Here is a 12,850-nt window from a genome sequence, read left to right as displayed (position 1 = left end):
ACACTCAATACATTGCTCCAGAATGAACAGCTAAGAGCAGTTCTGTCCCAGCTCAAGACAGCTGATGTGCTTTGTAATTTTGGCAAGGCCTTGCATGCAGTTACGACTTTCAAATGATGCTATCTAAGTATATATTTCCATGGCAATTGTTTTTTAACCCAAAATGTACACTTCACATAGCTCTGTTTTGGTTACTAAGAATCATAGTAATTTCAACCACAAAAGAGGCAGCACCTCTATAAATGGGGGAAAGAACAACTAATAAAAATTTAGCCCATTACTCCATTTGTGTTACTGAAAAAAAAAGGGGGGTGTGTGTACACAATCCACTTTTTTTTTTTCAATTTCTCTAGAATGTACTGAAAAGACTTACATATTGATACATATCGTTACATATTTACTGTGACCCGCTTCATGTAACAGCTAGAGCAGAAGGCAAGGAGCCTAGCTGAATAGCAAAAAAAAAATTCTTTGGTAACACTGTGTAGATTTTGCTTAAGTCCTTTTTAAATTGCATTCTAGTCAATAGCATAAATAACACATAACTAGGCAATAACATATATTCCAATTAACTGGATTGTCTCAAAGGAAGAGATTTAAAGCTGAAGACACTTAATGCCAAGGACTACTGTTTAATTGCAACAATAATTCCACATAAGTGGAATGCCCTCAAGCAACCTAGTAGCAATTGGGCCCACAATTATTGCTACACACTGAAATATTCTCCTCTCAGTTCAGCTTAGTTTTTCCTTTAACACCTTTGCTACCCTCTGCTTTCTACACCTACTGCAACTCCAGTATGATTTACTATTGCCTCCTACACTGCTCCTTTCCAATTAGATAATTATGTAGGGCCATCACACTGACAAACCACATCTCCAGTCTCACAGGCAGCACATCCTCTACAGGGATGGCCACAGCCCTGGCACCCTTCCCATGTAACTAGTTCTCATGGTGAAGTTACTCCTGCAAGCAGCCAGGCGATGCAGAGGTAACCATACATCAAATATATCACCTGCACTTTACTGAAAAGAACTTACTACCCACAGAACCCTTCCAATACGTTCACAAAGTTACCAAAAAACCACCTGCAAATGACTCTAATGAAAAGCAGGAAGGAAAGATGATATCCACAGCAGAAAACACGTTTCACAAGCTTCAAAACTTGTTCTAGGCTATGTGGCAACACACACAATCCTTGCCCTCAAAACGAGTTTCATTATACATTCATGTCTTGTACCGACTTAAATTGGCTGAACGTTTCAATACCACTGCTGGAAACAAAAAACTACTTAAGTATCTATATTTGGACACTGAATTGACACTACCCAGCATGTACAATTAAACTGTGCTTGAAATTATAAATATCTGAATTCAGCTACAGTTTCACGTTGCTTCCTGGAATACCCTGTCCTTAAAGAAGGGATTCTAAGCAGTTTTAAAGTAACTGCTGTATTTTTTTTTGCAGCTAAGAGTTTGAAGCACAGCTGTTCCATCAAGCTTCTGAAGCAGATGAATTCCTTAAAGATGTAGTCAAGGTGGTACTGGCGGCACTTCATCCTGACCAAGAGAGTTTAGGATCACTATCAGACCACAAGAGACAAAACATGGTCCAGAAATGTTTATTGAATTCTCAGGGCTTCCAGGCTGCAGCCAGGAACTACAGCAGAAACTAGTGTGAACAATGAAAAGACAAGTTTGGAGAAATCCATTGGGTATTTGTGTACCTCTTCTCAACCTTTCCAAGACTTGGGAATAGTTATGCCAGTTAATGGGCTTGCTGGGAAATTATACTGTGTGCCTTGTACACTTCTGAAATACACCTGACAGATTGTGCTGATATAGGACCATGGTTGCATGGAGGCAAAAACTTCAGTGTGGCACTACATCCCCATGAGAATGTGCTGCTCTTTTACCCACACAGAGGGTACACCTGGCCTGCCTTCCTGCTCTGGGTTCAGGGCAACATCAGCTCACTGAACACATATATAGAAAAATCTATCACTGCTCATTTATGGGAATAATGAATGAGCATTACTGTCATTCATTCCATGTGAAGTTCAAGGAGTCATGCAATGGTTGCCAATGTATGAATTGGATCAGTGCACAGATTTTCTGCAATGCAATTGATAAGAAATACTCTGGGGATGCTCCTTAATAGCTTGCAAGAAACAATTTACCATTTTACTTTTTTACAGAGCTGCTTCTTTTGCTGGGAAACCCTTACAGAAGAGATCACAGCCCTCAAGGCCAGTTATGATTACACTTCAATTCACTGCAATTTCAGTGTCCTCAAACCACCCGGGGCAGACCAAGCACTCTGCATTTCTAAATCCCAAAAGAGTACTATTTGACAGTTGGGTGAGGAACTTCTGACAACATTTAAGAGCTATGCACATTGAAAAAAAATTAAGAAGTTTCTGTTATGAATGCCTAATAAGTGATGTAATTGAGGGCTAAACAACTGTCAGAAAGTCTTCCAAACCCATTTGCCTTAAGCCCACTCCCTAGCTAGTGGCTAAAATGCTGATTATTCCAGTAGGTAGAAGCTTCAAGAAAAACACTGGCAGTTTTCTGATATTTTTATTCTAGACCTGGAAAATGAAGCAGCATATTCTTTCAAGCCCCTTCATACCTTCTGGCATTCATAGTTGGCAACTTGTGACCTTACAGTCTCTTCCATGTTTACTCAAACTGTGCAGTGGTTTGAAATAAAGAAGCTTTTAACATACACATTTACTGGGCTCTAAGGAACAAGTAAGGCACAACAGTATTAGGTGTTACCTAGCTTCATCCCCGACCTTTCAGATGTTTGATAAAGTAATAAACAAAATGTATACAGACTATAAGGCACTGTAAACTTCTATAATCTTCTCAGAATGTTAATCCTCACAATTTAGAAGAACGATAGGCTGTACTTGTTGTTCTGGTATGCTTACAGGTGACAACACAAGCCAAAAAAGAAATCTTTTAAACATTTATTTTAGCACACACATTACAGAGTAAGCACATTGCTCACTCCAGTTCTAAAATATCTAGGAAGGCCACATAACTTTCTGAACAAAGGTCTCCTCTTTGCAGAGGCAGAAAGATTGACCAGCATGTTTCCACAAGGTAACTGCCTCTAGTATCCTAATAAACTGTTAACATGTCTGCTGAGAATCTGTTTTCCTGCCCTGTCTTAATTTGGTGCACACCCCTAGGCATTTCCTCAACCTATCCCTCTGACCCCCAGCCATGCACTGAATCACAGGGTAGGGCTGACCAGACCCTACAAGCAGTATTTCAATATGTTCAGATAGAGCTGAAAAGATTTCTGTAGTCTTTCCACAAACCTCTAGGAAGCCTGAGCTTGTCTTGCCGCTGACTCCTCCAAACTAAAATTTCAATGTTTTTATTTCCAAGTACCTTTAGAGCTGAAAAGATTTCTGTAGTCTTTCCACAAACCTCTAGGAAGCTGAGCTTGTCTTGCTGCTGACTCCTCCAAACTAAGATTTCAATGTTTTTATTTCCAAGTACCTTCCTTCCTAGTTTCCTGCCTATCTCAATCCTGCACAGCCAGCAAAGATAATCCACTTGAGCCAGATTCCAGCAGTTTGGCCTTTCAACAGCCCCAGGCCCCTGCAGACCCTGCACCTTTCATCTCATCTGAGACCTGCATGGCTTCCTGTGCTGCAGCAAGAATCCAGCTCAAGCTGCAGCCTCAGGGCCTGCTGTCACAGCCCCATGTCCCTCACCAGCAACACCACCAGGTCTCATTCGGCCATAAAGGACCACAAAGGGACACTCTGTTAATAACAAGTCACATCTGCAACACTTGCAAGATGATACTTATATCCATCAGCACAAAAAGAAAATTTGTTCCTACTGAATATAATCTCAAACAAGGGAAAAAACAGCAGCACGGCTCCAGAAAAGACTGGTTGTCAGTGTTATGATTCCCAGTTCTTGTAGCTGAGTTTCCTGCTACCACAAATAGAACCATTATCTCTAAGTCAGGCAAATTTGTAAATAGATAGAGATGACTTCTACTCAGACCGAGTAATTCTTCCTGAGAGACACAAAGGACAGAACTGAATACAAACACCGTGGCCATTGTAGCAGAGCTGCACCTGATACCTTCCTGCAGGTGACACTAGTGAATCTCTATCCAACACCAAAAAAAAAAAAAAAAAAAAAGTGCATTCTGGGAGCAGCAGCACTTTCCAAAACTAGACTGGTCATGCCCCAGGTCTTAGGCCAACACATGATACAGGAGCAGGACAGAAGTCTGCAGAAATGTGCTCAAACCAACTTTTTTGTTATTAACCTGATCTGTCATTTGAGAGTTTTCTGGAAAAGACACAACTTTATCTTTACAGAAGGTAAAATCCCTCGAAGTTGCACAGAATTTTGCTGTCTTGCAGGGCTACAGTAAAACCCCAGTATGAAAATAAAAACAGCATCATTACACTAATTCCCACTTTCAAACCAGGCATACACCATGTCTTTAAGACTGCAATCACTGTTTACTAGAGTTAGCAAAGTTTTTGGCTGTTCATATCATTATATGAAACTCTACACTATACCTCCAAACCACTTAGAGACCAACTTTCAGACATCACAGAATACAGCAAGCATTTTTTTTTTATTAGTCTATTCATTTCTTCTTCTAAATGCCCAAACTCAAAGTGCAACAGGCCAGTTTTTTTATATTCAGGCATGGATTCAAAGACTCAGTAAGCCAGAGAAACAGGTTGTAGAAGCCAGGCATCCTACAGTGACAGAAGGAAATCATAATATTATCTGTCATTGTCTTGAAAACAAGAATTCTATTTTCAAATAGGGCATTGACAAATGCAAAAATTGTAATTTCATGAGCCCTTACAGAGCTCACTGTTCCCAAGCATCAGCTGGGAACAAATAACTGCTTGAATGCTGACTCTGAGAACAGATAAAATCTGAATCTGACAACCACATGAAAACCCAACAGTCATTTTCTGCAATTCTAAGTTTTACAGTTCTATTAGTGTACTCACTGTATCAGCACACAGAGCTTCTCAAATTGGTCTGACAACATCCATTTTACTTGCTCCTGACTGACAGAATCAGGTGCAGCATACCCCAGAGGGGATGGATGCTTCTCTATTTTAAGTAAAGTTAATATATTAATATGCTATCAATGCAACTCTGCTTAGCAAAGGGGAAGATTACACATTGTAGGTGGTCATCCAAAGTAACCAGCCATTCCTTTCTTCACCAGCCAACCCTTATTACTTTCTGCAAGTCTAAAAATACTATCCCAACACACAAAGTTCCTTAAGCAAAGAAATTCATCTATATACAGCTCAGCTTCCTGCTAAGATCCACTTCATTTGAAAATGGCAGTTTCCAAAGAAGGGATTGTCCAGCTGCGAGACCATCAATACATATATATATATAAAATGACACCAAGACATACCAGGAATATCCAAAGACAGGCAGTTACCCTCCAAAGTGAGCAGTAGAAGTTATACAATGGCTGCTGGTTTGCAGAGGTTAGAGCTGGAGTTCCACAACAAGACTGTTGAAATGTGTCAGTCACCAGTTTCCTGAATCCCAGCAGCTCTAACCATGCCACCTGGAAGCTCACAGACCACCCAGATGCCACAGCTTGTATAAGGCAGTGGAGGCTGACCCAGAAGGCTGTGAGCCTATTTTGAAAAGTCAGTTTTGTTTATGTGAAAAACTAAACCCTGGACAAATGGGTCAGAGACTTTTAGATACAAGCCAGTAGCTATTTCTGAGTAACATATTCAACAAGAAACTATATAGATGCATTAAAGAAATGCTATTGTATCTAGGGTTCAACTGACAAAACTGAATAAATAAACCTGTAAATAGATGCAGGAAAGACCAGCTAAGACTGGAAGATCTGAACATTTTATCACTGGTTTTGAAGAAGCAAGAAGACCAACTCTATGATCACTGATATCAACCTCTGTCCCTTTCTATCAAAAGAATAGAAGAGCATATTGGTGATAATTCATCCTATCCCAGTGAAAGTCTGAGAAAACAAACATTAAAAGCAGAATAAGCAATAGTGATTACCAATGCACTAAAACAACTATTTCAACAATGAACCATTTTAACAATGACCTGAAATGCTGTCTGTAGAGCAAGTATCAAAAATTTAACAAAAGCATCTATATGCCCAACGCCTTCTACTTTTGAAAATGATAAATTATATTCTGTTGTATTCAGGGAAAAAAGCATTCATACTGAATGCTAAAACAAATCTTCCACAGCTGCCTGGAACTAGAGATTTGATGCACAAAGGTAACTTGGTGTTTGTTAATTCAGGCATCTGTTCATGGTTTTATGAAATACACTCTAGCACCCTACTACTTTCACTTCTTCTAAGAGTACACAATCGAGAACTTCAGGATGGAAATAAACTATTCTGCTACAACTCCATCATTATAAAGATCTTAAGAGGTGAGACTTTCAACCATCATTTCTTCCAAGCTCAGCAATGCTCCACCTTTATGTGCAGGATGTTAAATGAAGATGACAGGTATGCATCAATGGACAAAACACTCCTGACAAAACTCAAACAAAGAAACAGAAGAGGTGAAAGCATGGCCAGCCTACTCAGCAAAAATCAAGGTATTGTTTGAGCATGCAAGGGTGGAGACAGGAAAGCTAAAGCCCATTTGAACTGAATCTGGCAAGGGACAAAGTACAAGAAAAACAAGAAGGTCCTGAAATTTGATGGATCTTTGGTGAAATAGGATCAGGAATATAAATATTTAAGCAAACTTTAAAAAAAAAATCTCACACTGAATGGGACCATTGGAGACTGACCTGTTCAACCCCTCTGCTCAGGCAGTGCCTCCTAGAGCCAGCTGCCCAGGATCATATCCAGACAGATTTTAAATATCTCAAAGAATGGAGCCCCCATCTCCAAACTGTGCTCAGGAACCTTGACAGTAAGAAAGTATTTCCTGATGCTCAGAGAGAATATCCTCTGTTGCAGTTTGTGCCTCTTATTTCTTGTCACTGGGCACCCACAAAAAAACCTGGCCCTGCCATCTTTGCACCATCCCTTCAGGTATTTGTACACACTGAGAAGATCCTGCTGAGCCTTCTTTTCTCCAGGGCAAACAGTCTCAACTCTCCCAGCCTCTCTTCATATGAGGGAAGTCCCTTAATCATCGTATTGGCCCCTCTTCAGTAACTCCACCTCTTATGCTGGGGGGCTGAATGGAGCCCCCATCTCCAAACTGTGCTCAGGAACCTTGACAGTAAGAAAGTATTTCCTGATGCTCAGAGAGAATATCCTCTGTTGCAGTTTGTGCCTCTTATTTCTTGTCACTGGGCACCCACAAAAAAACCTGGCCCACCATCCCTTCAGGTATTTGTACACACTGAGAAGATCCTGCTGAGCCTTCTTTTCTCCAGGGCAAACAGTCTCAACTCTCCCAGCCTCTCTTCATATGAGGGAAGTCCCTTAATCATCGTATTGGCCCCTCTTCAGTAACTCCACCTCTTATGCTGGGGGGTTCAGAACTGGACACTGCACTCCAGACGTGGCCTCACAGTGCTAACTCCACCTCTTATGCTGGGGGGCTCAGAACTGGACACTGCACTCCAGATGTGGCCTCACAGTGCCGAGTGAAGGGAAGCTGTTGAAGCAAGTAACCTTGATGGGACAGCAGTGCATGCTGTTCATCTCTGCATTGATAAGGCTTTTAACAACATCTCCCATCACATACTCACACAAGCTGATGAACTACCAGCAAAAGCAGTGGACAGTGAGGTGGACAGAAAACTGGCTGCACTGCTGGATTCAAGAGGTTGTGGTGAATGGCAGGAAGCTCAGCTGCAGACCGGTCACACCGGCATAGCCCAGGGATTAGTACTGGGACTAACACTGATTATCATCCTCACTGATGACTTGAGCACTGGGACAAAGTAGACATACAGTTCCACAAATTATATAATTGCATACATCAGTTCATTTGAATTACCTAGAGGCAAACCTGTAAAAAGAGATCTTTCAGAAGTCCTTGTCAGAAGTATTTAAATGCAAAAGTTGTTAAATGCAAAATCCCCTTCTCTCAGTTCTTGAGGTTATTATATGGCTACATCTATAAACTGTCATCAAATAAAGATAATCAAGCACCTCCAACAGTGGCCACAAAGACAGCCCCCACAGGACCTGTCAAGGGCAGGGAACAGCCTGTACCTCATGCTTGGTTGGCACCAACCCCTTCCCACAAAGTAACTCATCTTTTCTTAGCTTGGCATTGGAATGGGCACACCAGGCAAGATCCAGCATACAGGAAGTTCTGGACCAGCAATACAGGTTCTGTGGAAGCAGAAATCCACACACCACATCCTCTTCCTACTCTGCTGAAACATTACTTGAAAACTTTGGGCACTAGTGCTATAAAGCATTAAAGACAAAGCAAGATTAACTAAGAAATACAGGCAGCATTTGTAATATAAGCAGCTTAGTTTTACTGAGATGATTCCATCATTATTTATCATATTCTAAAATATATCCAAACATATAAAAAGAACAATCTGCAAACTAATCTGCATGCAAAAGGCTAGAATCAGACAGCTAACACAGGAGCCCCAGAGACTGACTCCCCTCCTTTCAGTGCAGGTTATCACACTCATAACAGAAACAATAAAAAAGGAACTGAATAGAACTGACAGACTTTACAGCCTATCTTCAATTACAAAAACAATTTTGGTCTACATTAAAACACTAGTTGAAAACCATGTGTTTAAACACTGCTGTAGGCACTTCCAGGACAGGTTATCCAATTCCTTCAGATATATTGGGAATATACCCAAGAATAAAATAAGTCAACTAATCTGTCATCCCCCAGTACATAACAGACTTTAACATCAGGCTCAGAAAAGCCTACTGAAAAGTAAAACAATATCTCTCAAGTTACAAATTATATTGTATTTTGATTCCTAATAGGATATTAGAAGTACTCAGAAACACATATTTTCCTTTATTTTTGCTTTATGTATTACCTACATCTGGTCAGCTTCACAGCCTGTAAACACCAGTACAGGAGATAAAACTGATCTCAAGCACAGTCATTCACACCTCTGCATGATGCAGCCCAGGTTAATATACAGGTGGAAGCCTCCTGCAGTGACAGGTCTGCTGCTTTGGCCTGGTCACAGAACCCAGAACTGAAATGAAAGAATACAGCTCGAATTCTTCCTTATTTCAAAGAAAGAAAAAGGATTAACAGACTAGCTGAATGGTATGGGAAGTGGTAAAGGAAGGGCAGGAATAGATGGAGCAACTGGAATAGTCATTTGTTAGAAGAGATGTAAGCAAGAGCCAATGTAGGGCAGAGCAGCTAAAAACAGAAAAAGGGAGCAAAGAAGGTTAAAGCAGAGGAAGGGCAAGACCAAAAATGCAAATCAATGTTAAAATACACTTGGGCATGAAGTCACTTCTTAACTGCTACACACACAAGCCTAGCTCCAAATACACAAGACTAAGGCCAGACAACACTAATGGGCCATTTTTATGGAGCAATGAAGAGCTCCTGCTGTACTTTTAGTTTTGAAAGATTCTTTCTCATATTTTACATAACTGTCTAAGTTAAAAACATTATTAGTCATCTAAAGCCAAACCTAGGAAGATGAAGTGTCTCTAACAAGCTCTTTGGCAAGGGATGGTCAGAATCAAATAATTCCCTTTACTATAAACAGCTGCACCACCACAGGTGTGTCAGCCATGAGCACAAGCCTAAAGCATTGGGAAAAGAGGAAAGACTGAACCACTGCTGAATGCACTGCATACATCTACTCTGCAAAGAACAAGCTGCTAATCCCATTAGAGTGTAAGGTTAAGGGAAGAATGATGGTGATAGTGGCAACTGTGTTACTGGGAAGAAGCCAATCTACAGAATACTATCAAAAGAAGCTACTAAAATTAGCTAAACATTTGTTTGATGCACTTACAAAAAACACCAAGTACAACAAATTTAGCTAATTGTCGGGAATCAAATTCCAAAAGACATTTATTCTTATAATTAGAACCAAAGAAAACATGTCTTGACAATATTCTGATTACAAATGCTTGAGGTAGCACTAATCTACTAAAAAAAGGAAATCCTGTCATTTTGACACTATCTCCCTCCCCACCCAGTTGAACCTAGCTAGATACTAAGCACAAGACTGCCTCATGCATTAAATATAAACCTCTGATAAGAAATTATTAATTTGAAGGTTTCACAAAATGCTAAAAGGCAAAAAAAAAAGTCTATATCCAACAAAACAGCTCAAAAAAAGTATGTATTTCTTAATTCACTTTTATCAGCTTGTTAATTTGGAACTATTACATTATTTACCATAGGTTTGTCCCCCTACCCCTTGAGCTCCCATTAAAGCTTTCTTAAGCAGATGGAGTGCTTCTTACTATCAACACCTGACTGAGCTTTGTAGGGAAGGTGGTTTACTAACAATCCACAGGAAACAAGCTCTTAGCTCCCTTGCCTCTCTCTTGAATCAGATCCTCAGACAACTATTTGACCAGAAAAGAAGAAATACTTACTCTTTGAAGAGAAGAAGCTGATAAACTCTACCAAGTTACCAACCCACTTTTATAATTTTATTCCTTTGTTTGAATTTTGCTCCTCCTGAAGACTCCCACAAACTTTTTTTTTCCCTAATTCCTTTAGAGCAGAATTAATTAAAAACCCTTATGTACTGTCTTTATCTGCATGTTCCTAAATAATGTTCTTAATTTAGAAAATATTAACCTCACTTCATATAATACAACTCCTAATTGAGAATAAAGCAAGCCACCCTGACCTCAGCCATCAGTAGGGCAGAACTTAACAGAACCACCCAGGCTTCCAAAAGGTTAAGCCACAAGTCTCATGCACTGAGCATTAAGACAGCCCACTAGAAAAGATACAAATCCCTTAAGACCTCCAGTACCCTTAAAGTATCCTTTTTCTTTCAAAGAGCGACCACTGACATACTCACTTGCTGGGAACTACACAATTTATCTACATAACCAGCACCACTATGATGGTGGCATGTCTAAATAGATTTATTACATAGGAAATATCACCAAGATGTACACTTTTCCATACAGAGGCATAATGCAGTCTATTTTTAATTTCTGTACCATACAGACATCAGAATTCTATTTCAAGGCACATCTGACTTCAGCAACAGATCAGGCCATCTCTGGAAATACTGATATACAGATTACAAATGATTTTGGGGCTTGTGGCATTTCTTCCCCCAACAGCCTAAATCTATTTCTCAGCACACAATCTCAAGAATGTGTTTTCAACTCTACTGCAATATATACTTCAATCCCTGCTAAACATAACTGAAAACTTTACTAAGGCACAAGCCAGCAGGCTTGAATCTCTACCATATTAAGTTACTTAATTGAGCGAAAATATCAGGAAGCCACCCCCGCCTTTGAGTCCATCATGCCTTTCCTGCCCACAACTTGTACACTGGCTTATTACTATTTTGTGCCAGGAACCTGATAGTGGACATACAAAACGCCACAGTTGTTTTTTACTCACCTACAAATGCTTATGTTTCACTTGACAGTTACGGGATTACAACAACTGAAGGCAGAAAACACTTGCAAGACGTTAAGCTAACATTGTAGCAGCTTTCGGAGAACAAAGCTGTCACTTGAATAGACAGGTGCCTACATTACATGCTCTTAGAAGGGACAATCTACTTTCAGCTTGATCTCTTGAGCGAACTTAGGTTCCAAGGACAAGTCCATCCAGAAGAGCAGATACCAAGCTCGGAGCAAGAGCAGCTTTGAACCATGAGGGACAACTTCCAAAGGGAAGAACGGAGCTATTCTGTTAGCTGAATGCAGGGTAAAAAACTGCATGCCAAATTCAAAATTTAGGAATTTGCTAAGAACTGAAGGCAAAGCACAGCCTCAGCTCGAGCAACTCTAACCAAGTGTTGCTGGGTAAGGAAGAAGAGGAAGAGTTCATGGGACAGGCAGCTGTTGTAGCAATAGGGGAAGGCTGAAATAGCGAGGCTGTTTCAGGAGTAACACCCCTGTCAATACACAGCTTACGATGTATTCTAATTTTAACTCCCCCTCTCTTTTTTTCCCCCTCCCAAGATTTAACCCCTTTGCTAAAGCAGGCTGCGGACGGGCCGAGAAAGGAACGAGAGCCGAGCACTCTTCCCAGCCAGAGGAGGGCTCTGAGGGCCCGCGGAGACGCCCCCGAGCCGGACCCGCGGAGCGGGGGCCGAGGGAGGCTCCGGGGGAAACTGAAGCAGGAGCAGGGAGCATTCAAACCGCACCACCTATTTTTAAAAAACCCGAAAAAATAATTGCATCATGAGGAAAGCCGTTTTAAGCCATTTGCTTTACTCTCGTTTCTATCAGCCTCCCGAGGGGGGATGGGGCACGGGAAAACGCCTCGCTCGGCAGGAACCGGCGCGGGCCGGGCCCGGGGACGCGCCAGCCCCTCCGGCCGGGCGGCGGGAGAGGGAAAGGCCGGGCGGGCCCCGACGGGGGCTGCGGCTCCCGGGGGAGGGAGGCCCGGAGCAGCCCCGCGGGGGAAGGCAGGGCCGGCGAGGCCCGCGGGGCGCGCCCCGGGAGCGGGTGTCCGGAAAGAGCGGCGCCTCCTGCGGGGAAGGAGGCGGCGGAGCGGGGCGAGCCCACGCCGCCCGGAGGGTTGAGAGGAAGGGCCCGTGCCGCGCCGGAGCGGGGGGCTGAGGCAGGGGAGGGGGCCCGGGCAGGCCCCGCCTTACCTCCCGCCAGCGGCCGCTCCTGCCGGGCCCGAGGGAGGGAGCGGCGCAGCCGAGCCCGCGCCGGACGCCGCTGCCCGCGGAGGGGAGG

At 42.1% G+C, this 12,850-nt stretch overlaps 1 protein-coding gene across 4 annotated transcripts in view; it reads right to left on the bottom strand.

The window, feature by feature from the left end:
• The window catches only part of SETD3 (SET domain containing 3, actin histidine methyltransferase), a 63,426-nt gene extending 50,582 nt beyond the window's left edge, over positions 1-12,844 (bottom strand). For 2 of the 4 annotated variants that reach the window (XM_039712525.1, XM_039712529.1), the window contains exon 1: positions 12,763-12,844. The gene's annotated coding sequence lies outside the window, so the exon portion shown is untranslated. Of the gene's footprint in view, positions 1-11,555; positions 11,763-12,762 lie in introns of those variants that run through there. The other 2 variants (XM_039712528.1, XM_039712526.1) reach the window with 2 other exon arrangements.
• Positions 12,845-12,850: the final 6 nt, after the last annotated feature.

This window comes from Passer montanus, unplaced genomic scaffold (genome assembly GCF_014805655.1).
Source record: "Passer montanus isolate IOZ18808 unplaced genomic scaffold, ASM1480565v1 scaffold27, whole genome shotgun sequence".
Taxonomy (NCBI): domain Eukaryota; kingdom Metazoa; phylum Chordata; class Aves; order Passeriformes; family Passeridae; genus Passer; species Passer montanus.
The sequence above is the reverse complement of the archived record's forward strand: the minus strand, read 5'-3'. Positions and strand labels throughout refer to the sequence as shown.